Source organism: Crocuta crocuta, unplaced genomic scaffold, assembly GCF_008692635.1.
Source record: "Crocuta crocuta isolate KB4526 unplaced genomic scaffold, BGI_CrCroc_1.0 scaffold119, whole genome shotgun sequence".
Taxonomy (NCBI): Eukaryota; Metazoa; Chordata; class Mammalia; order Carnivora; family Hyaenidae; genus Crocuta; species Crocuta crocuta.
In genome coordinates this window covers 6,400,403-6,416,782 of record NW_027551562.1, presented here as the reverse complement: position 1 = coordinate 6,416,782, position 16,380 = coordinate 6,400,403, and the positions used below count along the sequence as shown (strand labels likewise).

The 16,380-nt window shown below is 40.3% G+C and overlaps 1 pseudogene; it reads right to left on the bottom strand.

Annotated features, from left to right (window-relative positions):
* Positions 1 to 2,477: 2,477 nt before the first annotated feature.
* On the bottom strand, positions 2,478 to 9,883 carry LOC144219898 (mitochondrial inner membrane protease subunit 1 pseudogene; annotated as a pseudogene).
* Positions 9,884 to 16,380: the final 6,497 nt, after the last annotated feature.

Below are 16,380 nucleotides of genomic sequence, written 5' to 3'. Positions count from 1 at the left end.
TGTTAAAGTAAACTATTTGTAAATATTTATAAAGTTATTTTTAAGAGAGAGCATCCTGACAAGTCAGAGGGCCTGGCAATAGTGGGCCCACTTGCTTCCTGGCATCTTACTGAGGGTGTGAGCACTTGTTTACTTTTGACCTGGTTTGTGTTTTCCTGGCTCATCTGTGGCATTATCCCTCACTTATATCATCTGCCTCGCCCCTGCATTTCTGGAGGCTGAGATTATTTCTAGGATCCTTTCAACTTCAACACTGTATGATTCTAGGCATAAGACATGACCTCTACTCCCCAGAATGAATTTTCAATCAATCGAGAAAATGATTGGGAATATGAAGGACCTAAGGATCACAGGTGGTGTTTTCATGATCATCTGCTGAATGTTTTTTTTTTTCCTCTCCTGTGTATATTTTAATGAAGGATGCCTGCATCAGCTCCCCTTGACATTAGTTCTGTTATTCATGTGAGGGTGACAGGTATGTAAATCTGGCTATACAGAATGCTTACAAGAGATTTCTTTATCGCCGCCAGAGTGAAGAGGTCTGTTAATTGTTAATGCTAATAAAAGTAGCTGCTATTACTTGGCTTTTAAAATATAATTACATGACAGGAATTCTCTGCTTCATTTTCTTCACACAGCCCATGTAATCACCATGTAACAAAATTAGAGATGGATGAGGCTTCATTGAAAAGGCAGACTTAGCCATTTAGGAGATGGAAAGTGTCCGAGATTTAAAAAAAAATCATTGCCACCTTGTTAGTGGATCCAGGAAGAAATTAAAGCAAAACCAGAAGGATCTTTAAATTAATTAATTAATTTTTATTTTATTTTATCTTGTCTTATTTATTTATTTATGTATTTATTGAGAGAGTGCAAGCAGAGAAGAGGGAGAGAGAGAGAGAGAGAGAGAGAGAGAGAGACAGAGAGAGACAGAGAGAATCATAAGCAGGCTCCATACTCAGCATACCTGATGTGGGGCTCAGTCCCACGACCCTGGGACCATGACCTGAGCCAAAATCAAGAGTTGTGCGCCCAACCTACTGAGCCACCCAGGGGCCCCCAGAAGGAATATTTAAAAGTATAGGTCATGTTTCTTAAATTCCACATATGGGTGCAATCCTATCATATTTATCTTCATCTGAATGAATGATGAGCATAGGGGAAAGGAAGGAAAAATAAGACAAAAACAGAGAGGGAGGTAAACCATAAGAGACTTAAATACAGAGAACAAACTGAGGGTTGCTGGAGGGGAGGTGGGTGGGGGATGGGCTAGATGGGTGATGGGCATTAAGGAGGACACTTGTTGGGATGAGCACTGGGTGTCGTATGTAAGTGATGAATCATTAAATTCTACTCCTGAAATCATTATTAACTATATGTTAACTAATTTGGATTTACATAAAATTAAAACACTAGAAAAAATATAAAGGTCTGATCAGATATGCCACCCTTGGAGCCCTGCATAGATTTCCTATCCAGGATATTGTCACCGTGCCCTCGATGATCTTTGCAACCTCCCATGATGCCTCCTGTCTCACGTTCTAAATGCCTTCCTCATCTCACATTGCCCCAGCCATGCTGGCTTCATTTCACGTTTCCTTGAAGCTTCTAGGCATGCTGTTAGTGTAGGGTTTTCACATTCTGTTCCCTCTGCCTGACACCCTCCTCTTCCAGATACATGCACTGAGCACTTCCTCCTCTCCATCAGTTCTGAGCTCAGGAGGCACAGGCTCTGTGGGTGTTTTCCAGACCCACCGAGGACACTAAAACACCACCCCACAGTTGTCTCCACTACTTTCTGGCACTAAGAGCCCTGGGTGAATTCAACCTTCTCCTGCTGTCCTTACTTTGTCCCTGGCTTCATCCTGTCCCCTTCCGATTCCAGCCCCAACTAGCCCAGGCTCTCACTCGCCAACCTGAATCACAGTGACCCATAAGACTTGTGTCCCTGAACCATTCGAGCAGAAATTTCCATTCTGGGTCTTAGGAAGTGTTCATGAGTAAGCTTTATCTGGAGTCTTACTTTCTGTGTTAACGTTAATTGATTAGTATGGTTGACATTGGTAGAGTAGTTAGGTGTTCAGTAGGGCAATATGGCAGTGTTTGGTGTCAGATGGCTGTGAGCTTTTTTTTGAACAGTGAATCATTTATTGGTACATAAGTACGTGGTTTCAGTGTCAACGATAAATTAACATGAAGAGGAGACAGTATCAGGTCAGACAAATAGATGCTTTTTATTTTAATGTTTTATTGATTCCTGAGAGAGAGAGACAGAGACAGAGACAGAGATAGAGTGTGAGTGGAGGGAGGGGCAGAGAGAGAGGGAGATGCAGAATCCAAAGCAAGAGCCAGGCTCCGAGCTGTCAGCACAGAGCTCAATGCGGAGCTTGAACCCACGAACCATGAGGTCATGACCCGAGCTGAAGGTGGACGCTTAACCAACTGAGCCACCCAGATGCCCCAAGAGATGCTTTTATTTAATCATCCCCAAATCTGTGGCCATTAGGGCTGTCACATGGAGATCCAAAGTTGCTCAGAAGCCAAATCTTAAGAAGACAGACCCTCTTCTTAGTCCATATGGAATAGTTCCGTGATACCTAGAATCTGTAGAATCTTGTAGGTTGTAACCTTCTAACCAAACATGACTTGTTGGCATGTCATCATGGCTTTTTGCGAAATCTGATGGACTGTTGGTGAGGATTTTGTTTCTTTCCAAACCAAATATTCATACAAATTATTTGATTTGGATCACTAGAGCTTTTTGCAATCACAGTGTCACCTCCTTGGACGCCTGGAAATGTTGATTAAGATTTTCTGCAAAGACAGTATTTTAATTTTGTATGGAATTGTCCAATATGTAACAGTACCACAAGTGTTTTCAGGAGCATAATGATCTGTATAGTCATAGGAAATAGTATAGCCAAGTTGGAAGGCTTCCCCCCGCCCCAACAAGAACACCGTGAAGCAAAGTTCTGTGTAGATATTGTCACCATTGACCATAAATCTGTTCTAACTATACTTTCAAATTTGAGGATAGTTGTGAGACTTCCAGAAAACAAACAGACAAAACAAAAACATCGAAAGCATGCCTCAAAGCCTGTGTGGGTGATCTGCAATTTCAAGATTCCTCTGACCCCAAAGAGCCCCAGAAGACCCTAAGGATATAAGGTTTTTAACTTAAAGAGTATTTCTTATATTTGTCTCTGAAATGATCTATGTATTTTACCTTTGTCCACTGGAGAGCTATTTTATACTCTCACTTCATTGGATTCTGGAGACCCTACCATTGAGAAAACCCCATCTTACCCTTGTTCATTGACCCAGGATAGGCACAGGAAGACAGGAGGAGGAGGAAGAGGAAGGGCTAGAGGAGGAAGATTAGAAAATACCCTTTACGTCTGGAACCAGGAGACACATTAGTACTCTACCCCGTCTACCCAAGGTATGGAGTCTTGAGGCCAATGAATTGCTGTTTTGTCTTTCATGAGTTTGATTTTGAGTTACGTCACTTGTTACTAAATAGTACTGAACAACGCAGTAATGTGAGATTATTTTTCCTCACAGTTTAGGATAATAACAATATCTACCTCAAGGATTATTGTTAGGTTGAAAACTTAAAACAAATATCATTAAAAGGTTGGAGAAATATAAAATCTTAGATTCTGTTACATGGAATTGTCATTTTTGTTAATTATGGCTTGGGAGTGACCAACTTATTAGAGGTGTAGATTCCATGTTGATTAAAAAAAATAAGGCATCTGGTTAAACTTTTCCTGCATTATTTACTAAATAAAGGACTATGGGAAGGGAGAAAGGCTGACCAAGCATCTTCTTTGTCCTTTCCCCTAGAATCCTGATGCTCATGACCCAAGTTGTATGCCATCTGGTTTCTGAAATCAGGAAAGGAAGTTGGTCTGTTCAAGATGGCATGTCCCTAAAATCGGGGTTCTTAGCACTGAGATACTTGAGTATCGTATTATCTATGGAACTAATAAAATAAATACATTCCTAATGATATTCTCTTTGAGCTGGTCTTGGGTAAATGGCCCACATCTGCATTTTAACTCTCTATAAAAGTTTCTGGTTTATTTAGCAATTATTTATGAGCACTTTACTACGTGCCTGACACTGTAATGATGCGTGAGACAAAGTTCTGCCCCTACGGAGCATAGGACGCCCTGGGTGTCTGGGTAGAGCAGAGAACTATTATAAACATTTCCATTGGCATATTCTTCTCCATGATTCACTGGTTAATTGGAGCTGTGTCACTTTAAATCCAATCCATGGCTCAAACCCCTGGGTTATATTCAGCTTAGCTAGCTGAATGTCTTAACTAGATGTCTTTGTTTAGACCTATTATATTTGTTATGCCTGAGCTCTTTTAGGAAACTGAAAATTCTGTCATTAAGAATTTGAGATAATAGACATTTTAGATTATTGTACTAATGGTCAGCAAAATATACCCTGAGTTAAGCAAAGGGCTTTAGCCCTCTCATGGGCTTTATTTACAGCAATCCTGGAAGCTTGGATGTTTTAATAGTTTATACTTTCCAACAAAGAATCTGTTTGCATGGTCTAACATGAGAGCCCAGGAAATCAATATCTGTGATTGAAGAGCAGATATCTTTTCTCTGACAGGCCGTGTTGGGCTGACATTTCACCTTTGAGGATGACTTGGGAGGGGGCACAGAGCAGGTCGACCAGATGAGACAGATCAACCCTAGAACCCACAAAGTGGAAGATACAAAGGCCATAATCTTCCTGTAGAAAAAATTTGCTTATTTTTGCAAAGAAGACAAAGCCTTTGGCTTACCTACTCTTTTTGTTTTATTAACCTCCCATTGAACACTCACCTTTGTGCCCACGAGAGGTGGTGGGATGAGGGAGGCTGATCTGAGGACTTAGGCCATCCAAGTGTTAGTCCTGACTCACAGCTTACTCAACGGGTCCCTGAAATATTCATGTTTCCAATTTTCTCTCTGTAGAGAAAGAGGGTTTACGAGATACTCTCCAGCTCTAACCTGATTCCATCTGCTTTGTTTGCAAACTCATCATTGTCTTATCCATCAATTATTAACATAAAATATTTTGAATCAATACTACTATAAATAAAAATCTCTCAATTCTCTTCTCTAAGCCACAGGTGAAATTGAGCGATATTTCTAACCACCCCTCAGGAAAGTTTCTTATTTAGTTGTTTCTGGCAAGGCATGAATTATTGATACCCCAGCAATGTTTACATTTAAGAGGTTCAGATTCCACCTTTTGTTAGGTGTATAACTGAGGCCTGGAGTTCCAGTTTCAAGGATTTTCAATGAGAGTGTTGTACTTTATTTGTTGTGGGTTTAATAGGCATTAGTGAATATATACAGAACCAATCATCCCTAGTATGATTTTCTTTCCCATTTTCCTTCTTCAAATTCCACAAAAGAGTCTTTTTGATGTCAGAAATGATATCCCCCTGGAAGAATGGTTTGGGAATATTACACTTAAAACAATGTGACTTCATTGTATCAGTCACTTATTTCATGTCAGTTGCCTGAATATGTCTTGTGTTTTTGGAATACTGGTTGTTTCTTATACCGTACTGGGTGATTTCGGCATAAACTATGCTCTCAATGTAAAGGACTTTACTGCTTTGAACATGATTTAGGCTTTTCTCTCCTCTTTAAAATGTAGCCTCTTTTAACCGCCGTCAGCAGAGAAGCAAGAAACAGATCATTAGCACTGATGATGTCGTGATGGATAATGGAAAAGCATTAATTTTCATAATATCATCATTAATTACAGCTAACACTGAAATGCAGTGGGGCTGACTTTGTCTTATTAAACGAAGCAAATGCTTTGAAATATTAATTAGTAAAATCAATCTCAATAAAATTGGTGATAGCAAAATTTATTGTTTAAAAACGTTTAAGCGTACAAAGTAAAGAAAGTTTGTAGTTCAAGAAGACACCGTTAATATAATTTAGGGCTTCCATTTTACATCACATTATGCCACGGAAAATCACTAGAATATTCCAGGAATGTCTTTTAATTTTCCTCAGTTTCAGTTTCCATCTTCAGACAGAATATGGCCTATCTCCTATGTTAGTGTGTGGATACAGGAGATCATTGATGGGAAAACATTTATAAACAGTCAAATACCTTACACTTGTGAAGCATCACTTATTACTCCGATAGGCAAGATGGACATGGCTGGAGGAGGGTACACCCTTCACTGTGCATTTCCCAAACAGTAATCGTAGTTACACCAAAGATCACAGATAGTCATGGGTGGCTCAATCGGTTAAGTGCTGACTTCGGCTCAGGTCATGATCTTGCGGTTTGTGAGTTCGAGCCCCGCATCGGGCCCTGTGCTGACAACTCGGAGCCTGGAGCCTGCTTCCGATTCTGTGTCTCCCTCTCTCTGTGTCTCTCTCGCTTTCTCTCTCAAAAAAAATCATGAATTGTCCTCTTATTAAATAATCCTGTGTTCCAGGCGCTTTGTTAAACACTTTAGATAGATTATTTTGTGTAATCCTCATAATACATATTTTTGAGGAGGATATCTTAATGCTCACTTCACCAAGAGAATATGAAGAAGATTGATGAGGCTGAGTTCCTTGGTCAAGGTCATGAAGGTAATGAGTGAAGACACCAGGTCTTGATTACTGCAGAGCCCCACCTCCTTAAACACAGGCTGTTCTGCTTCAGGGAATATCTAGGCAACTTCCCTTGTTCACTTTGCATCACCGTGCCTCTGGTTGACCAGTTGGCTTTCTGTAATTATTTTCTTTGGGTCAGCATGTGAGAGAGGAATCTGTGAAGAAACTGCGCTTGGAGAAGAATCCAAAGGGGAGGTACTTGAGCTGGCCGGACACATGTGAAAAGGAATTGGCGAAAAGATTATATTTGTCTGGTCTCCAACTGAGTTAAGGCCCATCTTGCTGTTGTCACTGTGCTGGCACCAAAATCCAGAGTTGAAGGTTTTTTTTAAGGAATGTGTGGCATTTTTTTCTGGTCCTAAGTAATACATTTGGGTCTTTTTTTTTTTTTTTAAGAAATTGAGTTTGACACACAAATAGACATAAATATAGTGTGTGTTCTGTGCTCTCATAATACTGGGTCTATACACCATTTGTGACCCTTCCTAATTTATATGTTAATTCATTTGTTTGCATTCTTTACTCTTGACTCTACAGTTCTCAGGTACTGTAAGCACCGTTCATTTTAGGGGTCAGCGTACCATGGGGGTTAAGACCCTGTCCCCACCCTCAAAACAAGGTAGTAGTGTGGCTTTAGGTAAATTACTTTATCTTTAAAACATCACTTTATCACATTAAGACGAGGCTAATAATAAAGAGAAATTATAGGTTTCTTGGGATGATTAAATGAGATGGCATATAGGACATGGCTTGCAGAAGGAACCCCAAATATGGAGACTATTACTATCTGTATGTCTGTAGAACACCAACCAACAACTAGCCTGAAACACAAAACTATTAATTTTAAGTTAATTAGTCAATTGATAAAAGTCAGCGAGTCCAGAGTTGTCCATAAATAAAACCACTTCTGTGAAATAGTAGACTTCCTATCACTCCTGAAGAACACACTAGAAGCACACCAGACAGGTGTGTAACAAGATAACAGCTTGTGAAAATAAAGAATCAATCCTGCCCAAACCTTCATGTCTGGGAGTCTATGAGCTGCAAATTAAATTCAGTATCATCTAAGATCCTTTCAGAAATGTGATTCCATTTGTCTCCAAAGTAATAAAACAGTATAGTATTGATATAATTTACACTTGGGGATCACATTTGCAAGAGGTTTATTTATAAACTATGGCATATGCCTGTAGGAATTTATGTGTTCATGTCCACTGCTTAAAGGATCGTGTTAGGAACTATTTCTCAATCTCTCACTTCGCCATGAAGATGGTTGCAAAACGAATATTGTCTGCTTAATTATTGATGCTGTGTTGATTTGTTTTCTTATAGCCCAAGCAAAAACAACAACAAAACCCAGCCAGAAATATAAGCAATAAAGTCATAGATAAATCTTATGGTTTAACTCAAACAAAAAAATATATATATATATTTAGCTAGATCTGGCTAACATCTCAAATTTAATTTCCAAATTCATTTAAAATGGCAGTTATAAGGAATGGAGTGCCATGTTAACAAAACAATAGAAATATTGATAGTGTTAGGCATGCTTTATTTAGGATTTACTGTGTGTTAAATTTTTAGACATCCTATTTAGACATTTTTAGACATCCTATCACAACCCATTCAGTATATTTCTCAAGGATGGCTGGATTATGCCTCTTTTACAGGTAGACAAGGACAGAGAATGGATCTCTTTAAGTTTTCCATCTGTTTTTGAAAAAGTGACAAAGTGGAAGTTGGTCAGACCCCAGTGTGTTTTCTCCTTCCATTGTTACCTGTGATTTACATCATGATCCTTTCCATATATTATTCCCTCTGTGTCCCCCTTCTTCTCTCCTGTAAGTGTCTGTTGTGACAAGATTGGTGTGTGCTAAGTTCCTAGGACCCCTTGCGATGTCAGTGGGCTTTTCACAAGCAGGAGTCGAAATATCAAACATTTGTTACACCGTTCACATAATAACACATAAGTAATAGGGGAGGTCAGCTTGGAAGTCAGAAAGAGGGTCAGAATGTTTAAAAAAATGGAACCATAGGGTTCGAGTTCTTCAATCTGTGGTGGAGACCGGGAGCCCTCTACTAAAATCCATCTTCTCTTTCTTTGTCATACCACATCCTGGCAAGTCTTAGCGAAACTTCATTCCACGTCCTTGCTTGTAGTTTTGTGTCCCGAGGTTCCTAGTATCTATTCAGTGGAATATGAGCAGAAATTATATGTGCTGGTTTGGGACTAAGGCTTTAAGGGTAAGGGTGCATCCTTCAAAGTGTCTTTCCACCCTCCACTGGCTGGACACAGCAAGGTTGGAGGGAGGTAGTTAGCAATACACAATGGAAGCAAATTAAATTCCTGAAAGCTTCCTGCCGATGTAAGTACCAGGTCTAGGCTGTATGACAGAGGGAAAAGTTAGTCAGTGTGTCTTTTCTTCTTCTTTTTCATCTTCTATGCTCTGATCTTTTTGTCATCATTGTGACCCTTCTTTTTCCTTTCTGGGTTGTGCTTTGTCCATGATTTTCCATTGATGTAAATGGTTTGAATCACATAATATTGAATAGTATTCTATAATTTCAAGTGATATGCACCAGCTTTATAATTTAAGTGATATCACTGTTGGCAGAATAGTGGGCCTCAGACATATCCACATCCTAATCTCAATGTTTTATGAATATGTCATGTTACAAAAGAAGGGGAAATTATGGTTCCCGATGCAGTTATTTGCTCCTCAGCTGACCTTAGGATGGGGGGAGGGATTATCCTGGTTACTATTTACTGGGCCCAGTGATTATCCTGGGTCACATTACTGGGCCCAATGTAATCCCAAGGGTCCTTATGACAGAAGGCGGGAGAGCCATAGTCAGGGTCACAGAGAGATTTGAAGAAGCTACACTTCCGGTTTTGAAGACGGAGAGATGGTCCACATGCCAGGGAATACAGGAAGCTTCCAGAAATGGAAAAAAGATACAGAGAAAAGATTCTTTCCTACAGGCTGCAGAAGGAACGTAACCCTGTGGACATCTTGGTTAATCCAGTGACACCTCTTTCCAGTTCGGCTCACCAGAACTGGAAGATAATAAATTTGTGTTGTTTGAAAGCCCTCATTTTGTGGTAATTTGTTTCAACAGTAAGGAAACATACACTCCACACAGCTAAAGTAGAAGTCATTTTGTCAGTATCCAAGATATTTCTTCCTATCTTTCATGGCACCTAGAACATTACCTGGCCCAAACTTGACCGTCATTCTAAAGGTGACCAAAAGGTGTCATGTGCTGCATGGCCCTCAGAAGTCATCATCGAAAACCAAGGTAGATCTGTTTTCTTAGTCAAACTTTAACCAGCTACAAAAGCACAGCTTGTGCTAAATGATGTAGAAAAACTGACTTGTCATAGCCTCTCTGGGTAGCATGCATGTGTGTGCAGCCCAAATTAAAGAGGACCCCGAAGTGAAGGTTGTCCTATGCAATCAACATTTATCCAAGGATTCTGGCCAAATGTACTGATAAATACCAGTGGACAGCTCTGGGACAATTTAGGAAAGAAGTGTCTATCGAGAATAGAGATTTTCAACTCTAGGGCTCATCATGGTCATTTTTATTAATACATTCTCTGAGGTCCCAAATGATGCCAAACAAGAAGGGGATGCAAATATGAATCAGAATAAATGCAAAATAGAGGGTGTTGGAATGACACATAGATTTGTGGAAGCACCCATTGCATTTTTACAGATCCCATTAAAAGGGACACATTTCCGCGTACTCTACTTTTTAGCTCTTATGTTCTTTTCTTCCTGAAAATACTGTAGAAGTGGCTTACATTTTATTATTGTTATTAATATTACATGGAACAGTTATTGCAGTACTAATAAAAAGGAATATTTTGTGCTTATAATCTCTCTTTCTAGGAGAAGAATAAGCCTCTCTTGAAAGTCCAGAGTAAAGCATTTGCATCTTCATTTTATGAGTATAATTAGCACATTTGTTGACGCTGTCATCAATGATAATTAACATCATAATAACCCCTTATGTTTATATAGCCATATACAATTTACCAAACATTTCCCCATCCTTTATAATTTTATATCCACCATCTCTCTGGATTTTGTTAATGATTCCTAAGGGAAGGCAGGACAGAGAAGGATGCCTCCACGTGTGTGTGTGTGTGTGTGTGTGTGTGTGTGTGTGTGTGTGTGTGTGTTTAAGGAAGGGAAACAAAGGTTCAGAGAGGGACACAGTTAGGTCTTGGGTTAGGTTCCTAGTCTCCTAGTGTACTAACTTTTGAGTTAGACCAAGCCATGTGAAGGTCATTTCCGTCAAAAACATTTCATTCTCGATGCTGCTCTGTGTGTTGTTTAATGCAAATTCACATGACACTGCTCTCCCTTCCTACTATTCCTACTACCCGACGTGGGGCCTCAACTCATGAACCGCAAGATCATGACCTGAGCTGAAGTCTGCTGCTTAACGTACTAAGCCGCCCAGTTGCCCCCAGTGTCATTTAAAGAACTGGAGATTTTAGATCCCTGCCAGGCTTTTGGAGTCATTAGCTTATATTGTGTAGACAATTTTGTATGCAGAAATTATTAGGAAGAGGAGGGAATCAGATGGGCATGGTTGGGAATCCTCTTTTCCCTTTACCCATCAAATTGAATGTATATAATTTCCTTGAACAGACAGTATTGATTAAAAAAAAAGAGTCAGAGAAGCCACTTTACTATCTGGTTGTGAAGAGTTACATTCAGTAAGTCAGTTAAGCACATAGCAAAGTTTAATTAAATATGACTATTATAGGATTATTGTTATTATTTTTTGTTCCTCAAATAACCATCCAATTATCGCAAATGAAATTGTGTGGTCAAGTGTGCCGAGACAAATGGGTTATCAGTCTTCTTACTATAGCTTTCCTCATCCTCTGACTGTATCTTTTCAGTCTTAGAAATGTTTGGACCTGCTTTGCTACTTTGGGAGCACCATCACCAAAGTTAGCCAGCATTGACTGAATTTCTCTTAGGTCAGCTTTCACCATCATTTTGTCTCTAGGTCATGTTTTCACATCTCAGGACAAAATACAGCAGGTATCCCACACCAGAGAGGTGGCCTCAGGTTAATATATAGACCAGGTAGGACAATGTAGTTCTGGAAACAGGCATGACTGATAATTCAAAAAGAAGAAAGAGAAACTTATAAATCTAGTCTGGGTTCACAATCCTGAAGCCAGAATTCTCCCAACAAAGAACAAGGGATGAGCCAGCATTCAAAGAGAAAGAGCGAGTGAATCGAGATCTAACGTATGGAGGTGGGAGCATCACTCCTTCCTCCTTGCGTCACTGAAGCGTGTATCCAATTCCGTCACGGATCATGCTCACTTTTGTTCCCATGCCTGCCCTTATCTTCCTCCTGGGTGGAGAGTTGTGATTTTTGTCTTGTTTGTCTTGAATTCCTCTCTACTTCGTGTCTGACACTTTTTAGGTATCCGTTATGTACTTGTACTTGTTGGGTTTGAATAGAACCGAGAACCAGAATGGTAGAGAAAGTGAGAGAAAGATATGATAAGGAAAAGAGAGACTTGGCTGATACCCTGAAGCAGTACCGTCACATCGTGCCAGTGGTAAATATTGGCCAAGGTTCCATTTGCCTTCCTCTATTTATCTATTAGTTGTATATGTTTTGTTGAGATAGCTGTGATACTGTGTTTTATAAGGAACATGTATTTGGTCTTTGGCCCTTTGGAATTTCCTGTGAGGAGAGCAGACAGGTGTCTTTTGTCATGTTAATGAGTGGCTTTTGGAAAGCACCTAAGGAAGGGGGCCGGAGGTCAAGGGAACCAACCACGTCTTTAGAGGGTTGGAACTTTCAGTCTTTACCCCTTGATCTCTGGGGAAAGGAGCAGGGCTGGAGGTTGGATCAGTCACCGATGGCCAATCAGTTAATCAATCTGAAAGTCTTCCAGGTTGGTGAACCAGAAGGTTTCTCCATGCCACTGTTCTTGGCGTCAGACCCACCAGGCCCTTAACAAAGAGCTTTCATTCTCTTCATTTGGCTGTTCACTTCTATCCTGTAACATTGGTTGTGATAAACCAGGATTCTAGTGACGAAGCGGGTCCCGGAGTTCTGTGAGCCACTCTAGCAAATTAATCGAACCTCAGGAAGAGGTTGTAGGAACCTTGGACTGTTAGACAGCTGGTCATAAGCAGGTGACAAGCTGGGCTTGAGATTGACATCTGAAGTGGGGGGAGCCTTGTGGGACTGAGCCCTTGACCTGTGAGCCCTTATGCCAACTCGGTAGACAGCGTCAGGATTGAGTTGAATTGCATGACATCTAGCTGGTTCGGGAGCATTGTTTGGGGGCTTGGGGAGAGAAACCCTATACATTAGGATTGCTAGTGGAATATTAATAGCTATCATTTGTTAAACTCCCATGTCAGATACTTTACCAAAATTATTTCATCTAATGTCTGTTATATCCAGGAAGGTGTTATTATCTCTATGTTTTCAGATGAGATCACAGTGCATCAGTAACTGGCCCAAAGTCACACAGCAGGTGGGAGTAGTCTAATCCCATTGCCCCTGCACTTACCTTCGTTATGTGAGTGGGTTGTAATCCAGATGTAATGGGTTATCTGGTACCGACTTCTGGATCTAGCTTATAGAAAGGAATAGGGACAGTAAGTGGAATCAGGTACTCGGAGGAGACACTTCATTGTCCAGCTCCAGAACCCACTTGATTTTTCTAATAACAATTAAGACCGTGTAAGGAAAAAAAAAGCAAGCAAGCAAGAAAGCAGAATAAGAAGAGGAATCTGCAGTGTGAACACAGCCAGGAGTTCACCTCACTACTTATAAACCTTAATTAAACCTAATTTGTAAATCTTAATTGAACCACATGTACAGGCATTAATGAAGCCGTATAATAACACTGCTCTCCCAATAAGGCAACACGCTAATACTAAATACTTATAGTCCTGGAAAATGTACTCACGTGGGCCTCATCAAAGCATAATGGGGAAGTAGATAAACAATTAATCTCATTAATTGCAATCAAAGGACAAAAAGTACAAACTAGTTGCCTAGAGGAATCAACTTTGCCAGATTTTCTCACAAACAGATACGGTGCTAATGAAGTGACAGTGTGAAGTGAGCGCACAGCTGAAGAATTAAAAAACTCTCAGAATGTCAAGAGAAGGACGTTCAAACTGGGGAAAAACCAAGGCCCTCTTGTGCAAAAGTCAACCCTTGCCAGATTCAGTCTCAGTATCACCCGTTCACTTCTTCAGCAGATGTACACTCAGCACCCACTCTGGTTTTTCCTTTTGTAATAGCTGTGTGTACCGTACCGTCGCTCTGTGCACCTTAAACCTACACGATGTAATACATCAGTTGTGTGTCAATAAGACCCCTGCTCCCTATGCTGCCCGCGTATTCTTGAAAGTGAGGATTTAAACATAAAGGAGACACGGTTCTCGATAAGGAGATGTGTAACAAGAGAGACTGAGGCACTATTTTGGGTCAGAAACTTTCACAAGTATCCCATCCGAAGTCTTTACAAAAAAACAAACCAAAAGAAACTTACGCAAAACCTTGAGGGTCAGGTGTTACTAATCACATTTTATAGATAAAAATATTTTGAGGTTCAGTAAGTTGTTCACTGCGTATTTAGTGAGTCCATGCACAAGAGGAATTAATAAGTTATCTGATTCCCAAGGCTGTGGTTATTACAAATTATATATATATATATAATTGCATGTAATATAATCATATTATATTATTATATCATATAGGATATATTATATATTATATAGGGTATATATTATAGAATATATATTATATAGGATATATTATATATTTTATGTAATAATGTATGTAATATATATGTATGTATGTGTGTGTGTGTGTATATAATGTATATATAGCTGACTTGTATGCAGCTGGGAAAGCAGACTTGTGTGCAGAGATTGGACTTATTTCTTCTCCCAAACTGCAGAAGCTGTCCTCTAGGAAACCACCACTCAGCCTTGATTAGATTTCCTAGCTGTAATGCTGACACCCCCAGATGGCCGCTTTGGCGCTAGGTACCACATGGACATCTTTCTTGTCAGTGTCTCCTATTGCTACTTCCCCCCACATCCTTCTGGTCTACCCAGTATCTTGATTCCAGCGGTGGTCCCAGGATCCTGAAATGGGAGCTTGTCTTTCCCCATTCAGGGTCCACGATTCTTTGGATCTTTCCTAATCTTCACACTGTGACTCCAGAACAAGTCTAATGGTGCTGCTTTACACGTGTGTCCCTGTCCCTGTCTGTGTCATTTTGTCTGGCTTGAATGCCCTTCCATCACGTTAGGGCAATCCCAACTGATCTGTCAATATATCCTAAATCGTCTGATTGTCCTGAAAGGCTTCCTGATCCAGCTCCTGTTTATCTCCGAGGGTCCTTTTACTCCAAGCTCTCTGTCAACATTACACATTCTTTAAAAAAAAAAAAAAATAGAGAGAGAGAGCACATGAGTGGGTAAGGGGGGAGAGCGAGGGGGGGGGCTGGTAAGGAAGAGATAATCCTAAGCAGGCTCTATGCTCAGTGCAGAGCCTGATATAGGGCTTGAGCCCAGGACCCTGGGATCATGACCTGAGCTAAAATAAAGAGTTGGGTTCGCAACCAGCTGAGCCCTCAGGCGCCCCAACATTACACATCTAATCATGCCTTATTTATAGAAAACTTGAGCAGAAAATAGAGAGCTCCTTATACTCTTCTTCACATGGCCCCAACCCTCACAGTTCCCCTTATTATTACGATTTTGCAGTAGAGTGTTATGTTACACCTGATGAACCAATATTTATATATGATGACTAACCAAAGTCTATAGTTTACATTAAGGTTCACTCGTTGTGTTTTGCAGTTCTATGACTTTTAGCTTTTTTAGGTGCTGCTCCCTCGGAACAGAAGGCACTGTCATCTCTCCTTTGTCTGGCCCACTCACCCCTCAGGTTTCAACTTAGAGGCCATCTCCTCTGGAAAGTCCTCCTTGGCACGTAGGCTGCTCCAGGTCACATTATTGGAGACTACGTGGATCAGTAAAGATTCAAGCTTATTTTATTTATTTATTTATTTATTTATTTAGCATTTATTTTTAAGAGACAGAGACAGAGCATGAGCAGGGGAGGGGTAGAGGGAGAGGGAGATACAGAATCTGAAGCAGGCTCCAGGCTCTGAGCTGTCAGCACACAGCCCCATGTGGAGCTGGAACCCACGAACTGAGAGATTATGACCTGCTCCAGGTCGGACGCTTAACCGACTGAGCCACCCAAGGGCTCCTAAGCTTATTTAAATGGGCACACATTCTGTGTGCTCCAGACATGCTCTCTGATTACCTTTATTTTGGCATTTATGTCACTGTATTTTAACACTATGCTTCTTAACTGTGATTTTCTTAAATGTGAATGCTATGTCTCGCCTATTCTTATAATGACCTTGCCTGCCAGAGGAACTGGCAAACAGTAGATAATATATATTTTTGGTTGTTATTGATTGGATAAATAAGCCCATCTTCCATTTTCTCCCAGGATATGTTTGGAGTCCTTAAACAGTGGAATTAACATTTGACTTCCTGGATTCATAGCTATAGTTCCTCAGAAAGGGACAGAGCTGAGATCCCCAGCTAAAATGTCTACAGAATGAGTCATGCCTCATCTAACTACTACCTAGATCCAGGGACACTAATCACTACATCAAGTAGAGCAACTCACACAG